The sequence below is a fragment of the Anabrus simplex genome, chromosome 1 (assembly GCF_040414725.1).
Source record: "Anabrus simplex isolate iqAnaSimp1 chromosome 1, ASM4041472v1, whole genome shotgun sequence".
Classification (NCBI taxonomy): Eukaryota; Metazoa; Arthropoda; class Insecta; order Orthoptera; family Tettigoniidae; genus Anabrus; species Anabrus simplex.
In genome coordinates this window covers 106,954,931-106,970,701 of record NC_090265.1, presented here as the reverse complement: position 1 = coordinate 106,970,701, position 15,771 = coordinate 106,954,931, and the positions used below count along the sequence as shown (strand labels likewise).

The window sequence follows — 15,771 nt, the reverse complement described above, 5'->3', positions numbered from 1 at the left end:
AAAATCACAAATTTGCAAGCCTCGGCAGAGAAGAGTTTTCCTACCTGTTCCCCTATCAGGCGCATCCAAGGTGGCAAATAGTGGGGCCCTCCGGACTTGTCTGGAAATAAAATACCATCTTGTGCAACAAAAACATGTATTGCCAGAAAACGTCTTGAGGCATTGTGATTATTACTAGGCTACACATGCTAGAGAGGCATCCATGGTTCTTCCACATGGGTGATACGGTGGTTGAGGTGAAGTGGGGCTGGTGATTTTCGAGGTGAAGGCTGACTGCAGGACGCTGGAACCAACACATCACTTTACTCTACGTAGCCTGGACGAGCCGTGGGTTGGGAAAGGGGCGATCCCAACCTAGGGGGAAAGTCATGGCTGTGATAATGCCAAGTGGAGACCACGTGAGTAGGCCTACTGAAGGGGGAACAAACCTGGCTATAGAGCGTTCCAACCTTAAATTGCAGTACAGCAGTAATGGGATAATTCCGTCTCTTTCCTTCTCCCATGTTTTGCGGGTAGCGCTGTCCTACTCTAATGCAGCGGGTTTGCCAAATATCCGTAAATCAGAATGTTATTGGTTAAAATGGGTGAATATCGTGTTATGTACAGAATTTCAAGGCGCATTTGATGCCATTAAAAAAAAAAAAAAAAAAAAAAAAAAAAAAAAAAAATTGTGTGAAAATGGTAATATAAGGGAAAGTTCTGCAAAATGCAAAATCTTCATTGCATAGAACTTATCATGTCATAACTCCTATTTTGTATTCATAATTTTCCTAATTTTTTCACTGCTGGTAAAGAAACATTTCAGCTCGATGTAGATAAGTTTAGTCTTAAATTTAAATGATAACAAAATGCAGTATATGCGTTTATTTTCAGTCATGTTCAGGGAATTTTATGTGCAGGCATGAAAAAGTCAGTCGCTGACCAGCGTCTTTCCTATTGAATTTGCATGGGGAGTCAAAGCGAGGCAAATGGTCTTCAGATACAGAAGTTCTTATCTTGCTTAGTTCTTAATTTGTGACAGAGCGAGCTCGATAGCTGCAGTCGCTAAAATGCGGCCAGTATCCAGTATTCGGGAGACAGTAGGTCGAACCCCACTATCGGCAGCCCTGAAGATGGTTTTATGTGGTTTCCCATTTTCACACCAGACAAATGCTGGGGCTGTACCTTAATTAAGGCCACGGCCGCTTCCTTCCCACTCCTAGCCCTTTCCTGTCCCATCGTTGCCGTAAGACCTATGTGTGTCGGTGCGACGTAAAGCAACTAGCAAAAAAAAAGTTTGTGACAGGAAGAATATCTCCTTGAATTTTGGTTTTGCGCGTGACTTGCCTGTCTGTCTGAAGTACCGGTAGTGATCTCCCAAACATGCGCTTTTAACATTTCCAGACCGTCGCATGCAGTGCAGTGCTAATTTCGTCAGTAGTATGTATAATAGTGATTAAATACATATCAGTCACATATGTACAATTCTTGAGGGAAAGTGTATTTCGTTTGTGTGGTTCGTGAGTTCGTGCTCGTGCGTGGGGATCTAATTTCGAAGAAAAAGTGCAGAAGGATCATGGCGTGGTTAAAGCAAAGCAAACGGTCTTCAGATATGGAAGTTATTTTTAAATCATACCACATGCCCTTATCTCGTTATCTCTTAATTTATGACAGGGAGAACATCTCGTTTGTTTACGTTTCACGAGTGACTCGGCTGCCTGAACTTTTAAATATACTGACAGCCGTGTGCAGTGGTGTTCATTTAATCAGTATTATAAGATTGATTAAATAAAGATCAGTGATATATATATATTATTTAATGGCACGTGGCCTCCGAAGAGGCCGAGTGCAGGTCTTTCGAGTTGATGCCACATAGGCGACCTGCGCATCTATAAGAATGTGGCCCTATCTGTGATGAATCCTAATGCTGAAGACGGCACACATACCCAGCCCCCCAGCCATTGGAATTAACCAATGAAGGTTAAAATCCCCGACCCAGCCGGGAATCGAACCCGGGGCCCTCTGGACCAAAGGCCAGCACGCTAATCATTTAAGCCATGGGGCAGGACAAGATCAGTGTTAAATGTATAGTCCTTGAGGATAAGTGGATTGTGTTTGTTGTGTTTGTGTAATCTGCGTAGTTGTCAGCTCGTGCTCGTGTTCTTAGTTCGAAGAAAAAGTGCAGAAGGATGAACAATGGATCGTCAAATTAAAAAGAAACGTTCTGTAGGTAAACTCAGGGGAAAAGAACGCAATATTATAATGAGTGTCCTGGATTATTTTTTAAAGACTATGAATATGAGCAGCGCAGTCAGTGAAACAGCTAAAGCTACAGGTTGTTCCGAAAGAACAATCTATGCTATAAGGAAGGAACACACACGGTCCTTTGCGAACTCCCGCAAAAAAAGCACAAAAGGGAAGGACGGCAGAAAAATGCAAGGAAAATTAAATATGATGAAATTGTGCGAAAGTGGAGTGCGTCGGGTGGTTCACTCTCTTTTATTTGCTAACATACCACCGACATTGAACGTGATTTTGAGTCGGGTAAATGGAGAAGATTCGTTGCCACGATTTTCCAAAACTACGTTGTATAGCTTCTTACATGACATAGGCTTCCGTTATTTAAGACGGGGTAATAAAGCAGCTTTCACTGAAATCGATGAAATTATTAATTGGAGGCACAGATATCTCAGAGAGTTAAAACGTTTGAGGGCACAAAATAAAGCTATAATTTACACAGTTGAATCGTGGGTAAATATTGGGCAGACAGTGACAAAAGAATGGAAGGATACGAGACAGTGAAAAGTGCATGGCAGGCCGCCATTGAAGGGGTGAGTTCGGGACTTAGGTTACCGAAAAGCTGAGGACCGTGATTTGCCTTAGTCCATGCGGGTAATGAACATGGTTTTGTTCCAAATGCTGAACTAACTTTTTTATGCCATAAAAACATAAGACAATTGGGCAAATTACATGAACGAAGTAAAGAAAATGAAAGAGATTTGTGGAAAGCAGATGAATTACAGGACGATGTCGACGATGAAAAGTTTTTAATACGACTTTCTTCATCGTCCGGATCATCCTCAAGTTCATCTCCCGAACCCGGTTCATCCAAAGCGGGAACATCAGGCCTTGCAGAAAAGATAGAATGTGTACGTCCAATGTCTGAGAGCAACGCCAGTGATTAAGGTATGTTGTATTTATTTTACCATCCTACAAATAATTTATGAATGAATGAACTTAGAATTACAAAAGAAAAATGTAGAACTGTGACGTCCTGTTTGAGTCACACTTGAGCGTGATCTTCACAAATCGATTTCGCAACAGCGTGCTCCATCTACGCTGTACTGTAATTTAAGGTTGGAACGCTCTATAGCAGGGATGGCGAACCTATGCCACGCGTGTCACTAGGTGACACGCGGACACGATTTCGGTGGCACGCCATATGAACATAATATTTTATATATACGTCTCGTACTACAGACAGTGCATATCTTACAGTGTTTCACGTGTAAGAAATAAATACCGAAAATCTAAATACTAGTTCCATTCGGACGTGCAATATGGCAACACTGCTACACTGATAGGTCCGAAAGTCAAGTGAGATAGTGTCGTTTTCTGGTGGTTTTGTATACGGACATCGCAAATATGTTTTCGGTGCCGAAAAAACAGAAACTTAACAAAGGCAGTGACCGTATTTTCCAAGAACTCTGGCCAAGGGAATTCGGACAGTTAAAAAGATGTGTTGCCTGTGTTCGAAAACGTCGTATCCCCCATATTTAATGTAAAGCGCAATTTGGAGATTGGTTATTCAAATGTTTGTTCCATTTCAAATGAAGAAAGAAGAAAGTTCGTTACACAAAATATCGAACATTACACAAACTAGTTCTTTTGTATCATCTTTCCTGCCCAGGAAGAATATCAGTGCGGCTTTTTCTATCTGTCTCACTGCATAGTACAGCATGCATGGGAAACAGATTTCTGACGGTGAGTTGTTGAAAGAAAGTTTCTTATTGACGTCCGACACATCATTTGAAAACTTCCCTAACAAACAACTAATAATTAACAGCTGAACTGCTGTCAAGGATAGAATAATAAAAATGGGTGAAGAAGTTTCGGAGCAGTCGAAAGCTACTTTGGATAACTCCCACATACATGCAGTATGTTTTGATGAAAGCATGAATGTGACCTTACAAACAAGGATAGCTGTTTCTTTTTTAGATGAGGGAGAAATTAATTTAATTGTTGAGCGTACAAACTACAACATGAGAAGATAATGAAGCTAATGGAGGAAGTATTTACAAGATATATTGCACCCGTTATGCAAATATTTATAATTAATAAATAAATGACTCAATAAATGAATAAATAAATAACGTATTATGAAACATAATCGGAAAACTGAAAGTAAGTTGCGAGGGGGGGGGGGGGGGTTGTAGACATCCCGTAATGGAAATGGAAAACAACAAGTGGCACAGTCAACAGATGAGAATAATAAACCAGAGTTAAAATGGCACACTAGTTGGAAAAGGTTCGCCATCCCTGCTCTATAGGTTCGGGCCAGGGGCAGACCGCTGGATGGACTGAGGGGCGTGGTCTCTGCTACGGAGAGCCTGAGGTGCGGCAGGACAACGTCTGGCTGTACGCCTCACCACAGATGGCGAGAATGACGTTCAGGTCTCTAGAAGGGGCAAAAACCCTATGACTGATTGAAATATGGATGCTTATAAAGAACCAATTTCAAAAACTTCGACATCAAGGGAAGCCATGGAAGATCCAGTAGAGCAGATCCAGGAGCAAGCCCAAGATGAAAAAATGGAGACAGAAGTCCCAAGTGGACAGGCTGTCGCCAACTCAAAACAAGAAACGTCAACAGAAGCTCCAGTAGAGCAGACTGCTACCAGGAACGTCCGTAGAGACAGAACTGAAGATTTCTGCATCGAAAATCAACAGATTTCATATCGACAGACCACCTCGCAACAGTGCATATTACAAGGAATGGAAGAGAGTAAGGAAGGAAGCCAAAATAGCAGCTGGAACTTGGACGGAGGAAAAGCCAAGGAACAGGGATCAGCGAGAGGCTATCCCCCCGACAACGCCCAAAAGGCCAAGGTCTGAGGATAGTACGCCATCAAGTTTGGCTACAAAACCGCCTGCTAAAAAACAGAAAGAAGAGACGGTCATGTCCTTTCGGAAAGACTAACTTCAATTAAGGTAGCAATAATACCTAAAACCTTTCCAGATGGGAAACTGAATGAGGAAGACGTGAAGGAACTTTCACCTGCTCTGATAGCGCAAATGAACCGCTGTTGGATGGATGCTTTCCAGGCTTCCTCGAGTATACAAGGCTGGAAAGTGGAGCAATGGTACTGATCTGTGCAAATCCAGAAACTAAAAGCTGGCTGGAACAGACAGTGGCCAATTGCAACCCTTGGAAAAGCTATCGATGTGGCTCTTATACAAGAGCCATGGGTAGTTAAGGGCAGAGTAGCAGGACTGGCAGAATGTGGAGGTAAGCTAATGAATGTTACTATATTGAATATGCCTAGAACATGTTTACTTGTGAGCAGAAAACTAAAATGTCCTCTGTTGCACGAACATTGCTCAAAGGACTTAGTGGCGGCCAAGATAAAACTTGGAAATTGGGAAGATCCCAGAGAAATAACCATAGGCTCTGCATACCTCCCATGACTCAACTAATCTGCCCCCATCAGAAGTTGAGAACCTAATTTTCAACGCAAAGAGGAAAGGTGAACACCTAGTCCTTGGAGCAGATGTAAATTCACACCACATGGCATGGGGCAACATGAACAACAATGCAAGAGGTGAGTCTTTACTAGAGTTTATTATTGGAACTGAATTGACGATACTAAACCTAGGAAACAAGCCTACATTTATAAATAAAAATCGTAGGGAGGTAAAAGACATTACACTAAGCACTACACATATTGCAAACTTTATTAAAGACTGGAAGGTGCTGGAGGAACCATCATTGGCAGACTAACAGCACATCCAATTTGCAATAGACGCGAGACTATGTGGGATTGAGATGTACAGAGACCCAAAAAGAACTAACTGGGATAGATACAGAGAAGTTCTAGGGAAGACTGTAAAAAAAATTCCAACTAACGTGAGAGGACAGAAAGAATTGGATGAGGCAGTGGAACTATTAGAAGAGGCCATTATAGACTCGTTCCATGATAACTGTCCTCTCATGGAAAAGAAAAGCTCCAAAACAGTAAGGTGGACGAACAACAAACTAGCCAAAATGAAAAAAAAGAGGTTAGGATGTTGTATAGATTATCATCCAGAAATGGTATGTGGGACGTATATCATAGGACACACTGAGTATAACCTAGAGATACAGAAAGCAAAGAGAAAATCTTGGAGACTGTTCTGTGAGAAAGTGGAATCACACACTGAAACAGCAAGGCTCCAGAAGGTTCTGACAGCAACCCATATAAATCAGGTGGGGACAATGGAGAAACCAGATGGGTTACTCAGGCCGGGAAGGACACGCTGGAGATGCTAATGGCGTGTCACTTGCCTGAGGCTGAGGAGATGACAGAAGAAGAAACGATTGGAACAGAGACTGGAGCTGGAAGAGCAGACTGGAACTGTGAGAACAGAATAATAAAACACAACCATGTAAAATGGGCAATTGACACATTTCACCCTATAAAGGCTTCGGACCCAGATGACATACTTCCAATACTCCTACAGAAAGGACAGGAGATACTCGTCAATGCCCTGACGGACCTCTTCAGAGCTAGTCTAGCTTTAGGGTATGTGCTGAAATCATGGTCTGAAGCTAAAGCAGTATTCATACTTAAGCCTGGAAGGGCAAACTATGCCCAAGCCAAAGCATACAGACCATTATATTTAAGCTTCTTCATGCTGAAAGCAATGGAGAAAATTCTGGATAAATATATCAGAAGAACGGTGCAACTGAACTCAATGTTACATGAAAATCAGTTTGCATACAGACCCGGCAGATCCACTGAAGTAGCACTCCACCAGTTGGTTTGTAAACTAGAGGAAAGCCTAGAATATCAAGAAATTGCACTGGCGGCATTTCAAGATATAGAAGGAGCCTTGAGAAATAAAACCTATGACTCTATGATCAAAGCATTGGAAAAGAGCAAGGTGAGTGAAACCATCGTCAAATGGATTAAATCCATGTTAGACGGAAGGAAGATAAAAATAACCCTGTTTGAAGAAACGCTGACAGTTAGGACCACCCGAGGCTGTGCTCAGAGAGGAGTTCTTTCGCCTCTGCTGTGGAACCTCGTGGTGAACAAAATCATAGCTATGCTCAACAAACAGGGTTTCTATACACAAAAATATGCAGATGACCTAGTGATTGTGGTACGAGGTAAGGTGATGAGTGTTATCCAGGACCTCATGCAATGATCACTCAACCTTGTGGAGAACTGGTGTCGGGAAGAACAACCCGAACAAGATAACTCTGGTCCCTTTTACAAGAAAGAGAATATTAGAGGGAAAGAGCTCACTGAAGCTATTTGGGCAAGAAACATATATGTAAGAATAGGCACGGCATCTAGGTGTAGTGTTAGATAAAAATCTAACCTGGAATCCACATATGGAAAGGAATAAACCTGGCCCAAGAACTTGCTGTATGCATGTAAAAGAGCCGTTGGGAAGACGTGGGGCCTAAGACCATCAATGGTAATGTGGATATACACAATGATCATTAGACTGTTGATGGCCTATGCTGCAATTATCTGGAATCTCGAATTACTGAAGGAGCAGAAAAGGAGAAAGGAAACGATAAAGACAAAAAGAGATCGAATAGCAATGAAATTAAATTCTATCCTCCAGTTAAGAATTTTACGGATAAAAAATTTAGCGCAGAAGAAATGGCAATATTAGAAACAGGGCGTAAGCATAAATGGATGAAAATTTTTAATAATAATAATAATAATAATAATAATAATAATAATAATAATAATAATAATAATAATAATAATAATAATAATAATAGCAGCAAGCAACTTCCATAAGAATGATAGTACACTATAGAAATAGTCTGACGTACGGGTTTGCCAAATTTATACAGGTATTCTTAATTTACAATGGAGGCAATAGTCAGTAATACAAGTGATTTCTGTAACAGAACAAGGGAAATTGAAATGAAGAACAATTATACAATTCATAGTCACGATATTAAAGACATGTATTCCAACATCCCCATCTCTAAAACAACAAAATTTTTTGAAGGAATTTAACAGAACACAGCGGTTTAAGTAAAATAGAGATTGAAGAATTTATCAAGTTGTTAGCATACACATTAGAGAACAATTATTTCGGATTTAATAACAAAATGTACAAACAGGAGAAGGGGTTGGCTATGGGTTCCCCGGTGTCGGGTATTCTGGCAAATACGGTATTTACATGGACTATTTGGAATCAAATAAAACAATTGATAAAATTAAAGGATTAATCAAATGGGTGAGATATGTGGATGACGTTTTCATTATTATAGATGAAAAAGAAATAGGTCTGGCAGAAGTATTAAGAAGGGTGAACAAAAATAGACAAAGATATCAAATTTATAATGGAGTCACAGAAAGGAGGATCGCTTAACTACTTAGACGTCAAAATAACGAGAAATGGTAGGAAATTAGAGTACCAGGTTTTTAGAAAAGAAACGACCACTAGCACTATTATTAGGAAGGACTCCAACCATCCAGGGCAGCAGAAGAAGGCAACATTTTAGAGTATGATTAGTAGGGCCCTTAAATTCCCCTTAAAAAGAAGAGCTTTCGAAAGAGAGATGAATGCAATATATGAGATCACAAATGGATATTCGAAGAAATATGTAGGCCTAGATAAAATAAAGAGCAAATTATAAATAAACAGAGATCAACTTTGCAAAAAGAAAGAAAGAAAGAAAGAAAGAAAGAAAGAAAGAAAGAAAGTAGCGATAATAACATTCCACAAAAGACACTTGTATGGAAAAAAAGGATTTTTAACAGAAAGGGTATTGACATTGTGTTTAAGACAAACAACAATAATAAGATAATTTTATTCAATTCACATAAGGTTAACAGGTCCAGTAGGTTCAATAAATCGGGAGTATATTACATCAAGAGCCAAAGTTGTGGACAGAAATATATAGGACAATCAGGTAGGAGTTTGGAGACGAGATACAAGAAGCACGTGAATGCAGTAAGACACAAAAGGTTCTCAGCAATGGGTGAACACATGGAAGAATACAATCATCATTTTACGGAAATAGATAAGGATATGGAAATACTGCACATGACAACGAAAGGAAAATTAATGTAAATGAAAATCCACAGCCTGTTTCCAGTCATTCGACTGGGTCAGGAATGGAATGAATGAAGCCCCAATCTAACGGCGAGGATAGAAATTGTGCCGGCTGCCGAAGTCAGAGAAATAATAATGAGAATAATTTAAAGGAACCGCTGAATGAAGAAAATGCGATGTACAGATTACTATACAATCACATAAGGAAGAAACAGAGAGCGAAAGAAATAGTTCTGGTCGTTGACACGCTCCCCCTCACTCCCCTACATTACATAACCGGCAGCATAGCGACAAGTAGCAGCTCGCCTCGTAAGGTCATGGGCAGCAAGCAAAGGAGCAAGGACATGTTTGTTTAGTTAATTTGGGTTAATTTGGTAACAGCTGAAACTGAAGTAAGTAAAAAATAAAATTCTCTAATCATCTGAGTTGCCGTCTTTTTCATAAAAAAATGTTTCTAAAGTTGGTTTGTTGGTTGTTTATTTTAAAGGAATTTGACAGTTAAAATGGCTCGCATGGTCGGAGATTTTTCAGATTTATGTGAAAGAGATCAGAAATGTAGCAGTAAGTTAAATGACAATTATTCGAATAAATAGGATAACTGAATTACAGATTAGAAATTGAAATATGTTTTCTTTTTTAGGTGTTAATAATTGAATTACAGATTAGAAATTTAAATATAATGTTTCTTTTTTTAGGACTTAAGGAAAGGAGAAATTTCAAGAAGAGAGCAGAAAGTATTTTTAACTCAACATGTAGTGACTAACTTAATAGGTTTTATTTATTTTATGAAAATTATTCTATTTTAAAGTGTTTACTAAATGACATAGTACTGTAAGTGTAAATTTAGACACAAAGAAATATTTTATTTCTTTTTTTTTAGGTTAAATAAGGACTTAAGTTCCAAGAGCAGAGCAGATTTTAAATTTTAGTATATAGTGATAAATTTAATAGGTTTCATTCATTTTTGATTTGAAATTATTCTATTTTGAAGTTTTACTAAATGACATAATAAGTAAGTAAACAGTTGTGACGCAAAGAAATATTTTAATGATTTCAAGTCTATATAAATAAAGTTGTAGGGGGTTCCCTGTCAGTAATTTTGTTTGTTTGGCCAATTTTTCAGATATTTAACCGTTTCAGGTCAACTCACTACTGAATCAGTGGTTTTTACTTTTCGTGTCTGTTTGTCCGTTTTTTCCACCATCACGGTGAAACGGCTGGATAAATCTCGACCAAATGTTATATTTAGTGTATAGGCCTACTCATCCTGGGGAAGGTTTTGATATGCATATCATTTCAAAGTCTTTGAAGAGACAGGGGTTTATAGCAAAACCAGAATAGTTTTCCTCCATTTTCTCTTATACAACTGATTTTCTGTAAACTCCGTGGAGTGAATGTGAAATGTATCTTCATTATAAGCAACTTTTGTTATGTCCATAATTTATCTTCTCCTTCAAATGATGGAGAAAATTACTATTTTCTGTGGGTATCATGCTCTGCATTGAGTGACCGACAGACCGACAATGAAACTACAGGTTACCATGGCAACGTTTCTGACTGCTTGCCAGCAGGGAAGTAACACATTGACATTTTCGTCATCATTCCTGTAAATTCGTGGTTGTTCCTTGGATAGAAAGCAAGAGACACATCAATCGGCCATTCTGTGGGATATTGGCGGAATATCGTTGGATGTTATAACCGTCCTGGAATAGCTTAAGTAATAACACCATTAGTCATCTTCTTATCCGTTTACCTAAGAATCCCTGCGCCTAAATTTCTCCTCTGTTACTGCTTTCTTATATCCATAACTCATACCAGCATAATTTATAGAGGGGCATTTGTATTTCCAATACATTCACTTGGTATTTACATATTTGTCCTCATCCGGCAGTCCTCAGTTATAATCCATTTTCTATTAAGTTCATCTTTCTTAAGTGTATTATTTTCTTCCTTAATTACTTCGTATGTATGCGAGCGCTAATATCGAAACCTGGACACTCTTTGCTTTGAGGAAATATTCTAAGCTGTGCAAATGTATAACTTTTGGACCCGGAAAATATTGAAATATGGACGCAATTTTAACGACGGTGCAGACCTTCGTTTCGGGATAATCGGTGGCCAAACGGTAAGTCGTATCACAAAAGAGAAAGCACAATTGCGTTCCAATTGGGAGAGATCTACAACTTTGGGCCTATGACTTTCTGTCATATCTCTATCACTTATACGTTAAATAGAACTGTATTTCACAATTTCAAGTTAATTTTGTACTTCTTACACATATATGTTATCATTTGGCACACTTATAGGAAAGATGAAATCGTGACATTGGACACACACATTGACATGACCAGTGTCCATATATCTGCCAAATTTCATGATTCCACTGTCACACGAGTATCAAAAAATAAAGCAGTATGTGAAAACTGTACCATATTTCACCCCATTCAGTGACTAACAGAATCTTACCCATAAATATAGGAGATACGAGAAAATGTCATAGGACCAGCCATGTAGACACTGAACAAGGTATCTGATGGTGAAGTCCGTTTGTAGATGCAATTTAGTATAATCTTTCTCACTGCCTTTACAGTAATTTACGGAGAAATCCCTATACAATGTAGAATACTGCAGCGAAGCACGGTACATTTGCTAGTTTGATATAAAATTGTTCTGTTGATAACTATATTTGTACAATGTATTAAGTCCAAATATTTAGTTTGATGTTTTGGCACCACTGAAGAAGAGAGTAGCTAGCTCTTGAAATATGTATGGCAATTAATTATAATAAGATGTAAAGTACTGACAAGGCGGGGAAGTGTTTTTATAGAAACTGAATATAAGTTAATACGAACAAGACTGAACCAACGATGGGAGAGGAAATGCATGCAAGTTTGAAGGAAGCGGTCGTGGCCTAAATTAATTTGCCTCATGTGAAAATCGCAAACCATGGAAAACCATCCTCAGGGCTGCCGGTAGTGGGGTTCGAACCAACTATCTCCTGGATGCAAGCACACAGCTGCACGCCCCTATAGGCATGGCCAACTCGCCTGGTACAGATAAGTCTTATGGCGATGGTGGGATAGGAAAGGCCTAAGAGTGGGAAGGAGGCGGCCATGGCCTTAATTAAGGTACATCCCTAGCATTTGCCTGGTGTGAAAATGGGAAACCACGGAAAACTATCTTCAGGGCTGTCGACAGTGGGGTTCGAACCCACTATCTCCCAGATGCAAGCTCACAACAGCATGCCCCTAACTGCACGGCCAACTCGCGTGGTAAAATAAACACTTAGAACACATTTTACAGATACCACCTTCAGGAAATTGAAATAATAGGAATAATGGTCAGAGCTCGTGGTACCATACCTTGTCGCTTTGTCGCCACGTGGAAGCACTTCCAACTTCCAATGAAGCTCATCCCCGAAATTGTGACTCGTCCTCCGAGGTTCCATCAAGATCTTTTCTTTTCTTTTTTTGCTAGTGGCTTTATGTCGCACCGATACAGACAGGTCTTATGGCGACGATGGGATAGGAAAGGCCTAGGAGTCCGAAGGAAGCGGCCATGGTCTTAATTAAGGTACAGCCCCAGCATTTGCCTAATGTGAAAATGGGAAACCACGGAAAACAATCTTCAGGGCTGCCGACAGTGGGATTCGAACCCACTATCTCGCGGATGCAAGCTCACAGAAGCACGCCTCCAACCGCACGGCCAACCCGCCTGGTCATCAAGATCCTGAGACACCACCTGTACAGCACTGAAATGCTGCACTAATTATACTGTTTACCAAATCTCCTTTATAATTTAGTTTTTTCTTTCGTTAATAGAACTGTATGATAAAATTTGATATGTAACTACTGTCAATATGGATCATAATGACATTTTTATCATACATGTTTTACCTCGTTTTTAATGGCAGCCTGTAAATGTAGCAGTGTTTCACTTTACAAAGGAAAAAAAGAGCGTATTCTCCTAATTCAATACATCATGTAATTCCATCATTAGATGGAGTAATCAAATTCAAACATGTTTCAACTCGTTTGAGCCATCTTCACTGAAACAAAGGGGGGTTTAAAATAATTTACATACTGCAAGCTAAAAATGTGTCAAGAACATAATAAAAGAACAAAAGAAAAAAAACAAAAAAACAAAAGAGAGATATGACGGAAATAAAAACAGCACAATGTACAATATTTACATCATCATATGGAGCAATAAACAATTCACTGCAACAAAATTCATTGAAAAAAGGTAAAAACTAAACATAATTGAATCTAAAAACTGTGTTAACGTAAGAAAAGACATGAAAACAAATTATATAGATGGAAACAAACAATATGTGCACTTAGCGAGGTTGTGGACCTCTTAGTCTAAAATTTTGTAGTTTTTTTAACAAATCAAAACAGGATGAAATTCCTGTGTCAAAAAGTTTGGGCTGAAAGTCTGCCTTTGTAGAAACACCATCATATCAAATCATATCAAATGGCTAGGAGGGAAGCGGGAGCGAAAAAGTTTGAGAAACCAAGCCTGAGACAACGTGCAAGTGAAATGTATGTGACAAGTGATGGAAAAACGCTGATGAAATTTAAAACTTTAGAACAGCAGCATTCTCAATTTCTTCTCAATCTAGCGGTCCTGTTCTCGATTAACGTTTCACAATGTTGACTGCAGATGAAATTTAAAATTTTAGAACAGCAGCATTCTCAATTTCTTCTCAATCTAGCGGCCCCGTTCTCGATTAATGTTTCACAATGTTGACTGCTTTGTTTGCCTTATTTTGAAAGGTCGGGAGGGCGCGACAACTTTTTTTTTTCTTCATCAGAATGATTCTAATATCTTGTAATGTAGTAGTGTGTTGACAGACTGAAAAAGTTCAAAGATATATTAGCTGAGTTGACAATGAAAAACAATGGCTTCTATTTTAACACATTGATAACCAGCCCTACAGATTTCCATATTACTGTAGTCAGCAGTGGTTCACGGGCCCCGGAAATCTTTCCTTTTACAAATGGCCATCATTTGCAGCTTGTCGTGCTGTATGTTGTCTATACTTTGAACTACTTGTAAGCATGTTGTGGAGTAGTGGGATTGTATATGTTAGTGCTGACATATTTTCCCATCTGTACACATTTGTAGCCATGAAAACTAACTAACTAACTAACTAAGCTAATTGGGCTATCATGTGTTGTGCATTGTTGATGAGAAGGAACAGATAACATTCCTTTTGTATTTTTAATCTATTGTTTTCAATGGCTGATTGCTGGAATCTCAATACTTTTATGCTGAAACATTCATGATATCCATTTGAGATTTAATATACCAGTTATTTTAGAAAGATTTTAACCTAGTGCATTTAAATATTTTCTTTTGGAGATAGATTTTTTTCCCCCCCATCCCATTCCCTCATCATTTATCTAAGACGACCTTACGCACTATCTACGATTATTATTATTCCCGTATTCAAGAGAGAAGTTTTAGAGTCGCCCGGCTACCCGATATCCTTAGAATCATACCACAACCCCGAGGTGAGTACTGAGACTTGATGGTTGCAGCGAACCGGAGCAATGAAGGGTAGTTGGACGGGAGCAGGTAACAATTAGCGGGCAGCCGCAATCCAAGTCCAGCAAAGAAAGAGGACCCAGCACGCTAAGACGCTGCAGGAATTTTCCACAGAGGTTGAAAAGTTAGCCCACGAGGTTCTGGATGGGCTGCCTCTGGATTACATCCAGTGCAACGCAGTCTACACTTTCATCAATGGGTTACACAACATTGAGATCCGCCTAAAGGTGATGCTCAGCGGGGAGAATAACTTGAGGCAAATCAAGATAGGCAGTGAAGGCACCAGCGGCACCATATATCAGGATATGAGCAACGAAGAGTGAGGATGCACCACAGAATTCCCAAGCAAAAGGAGAGACGCACGCCATCGAGGTTCCAAGGATCCCGCAATATCACCTGCTGGAACTGAGGCGAGCATAACCATCTGTAGTTCAACTGCAATATTGGGGGCGGCATCCAATCAGAGAAACGAGTAAGGGCCAACACAGAGAAGGGCTCAATGGCACCGTCACTACCATCTCTTTGCTTCACACTAAACGGGTTCGCCGAGTGGAGTGATGACGGCTTGATCGCTGACGGGTGGGTCGGGCATTAGCCATCGCCAGACCTGACATCGCCAAGGGACAGCCAGGACGGGAACCCAACCACTCCTACGTGCTAAAAACAGCTTCGGGAGGCACCATACCTGTCCTGACAAGAGGCGCTAATCAATATGACCTAGGGCAGCCATGCCAACGAATATGGGTATTAAGGTCGGTCAACCTGGGCCTAGATGCGCTATGGGCACATGAGATGACTCAATGTGGGACAATGTGTGTTGTGTCTCGGCAGACAAGTGATAATGCTCTGATGCCCAGGAATGCGACCCCCCCAGTAGTGTGACTAGTGCTTCCAAGTGAAGAGGTGATACCAGCCAACAGTGAGGTGATGGTGACAGCACGGCTAGAA

General features: G+C 39.9%; 1 protein-coding gene across 1 annotated transcript in view; it reads right to left on the bottom strand.

Annotated features, from left to right (window-relative positions):
- Rat1 (5'-3' exoribonuclease 2 Rat1) overlaps nucleotides 1-15,771 on the bottom strand; it is a 184,425-nt gene that overhangs the window by 164,886 nt on the left and 3,768 nt on the right. The gene's annotated exons all lie outside the window — the stretch shown is intronic.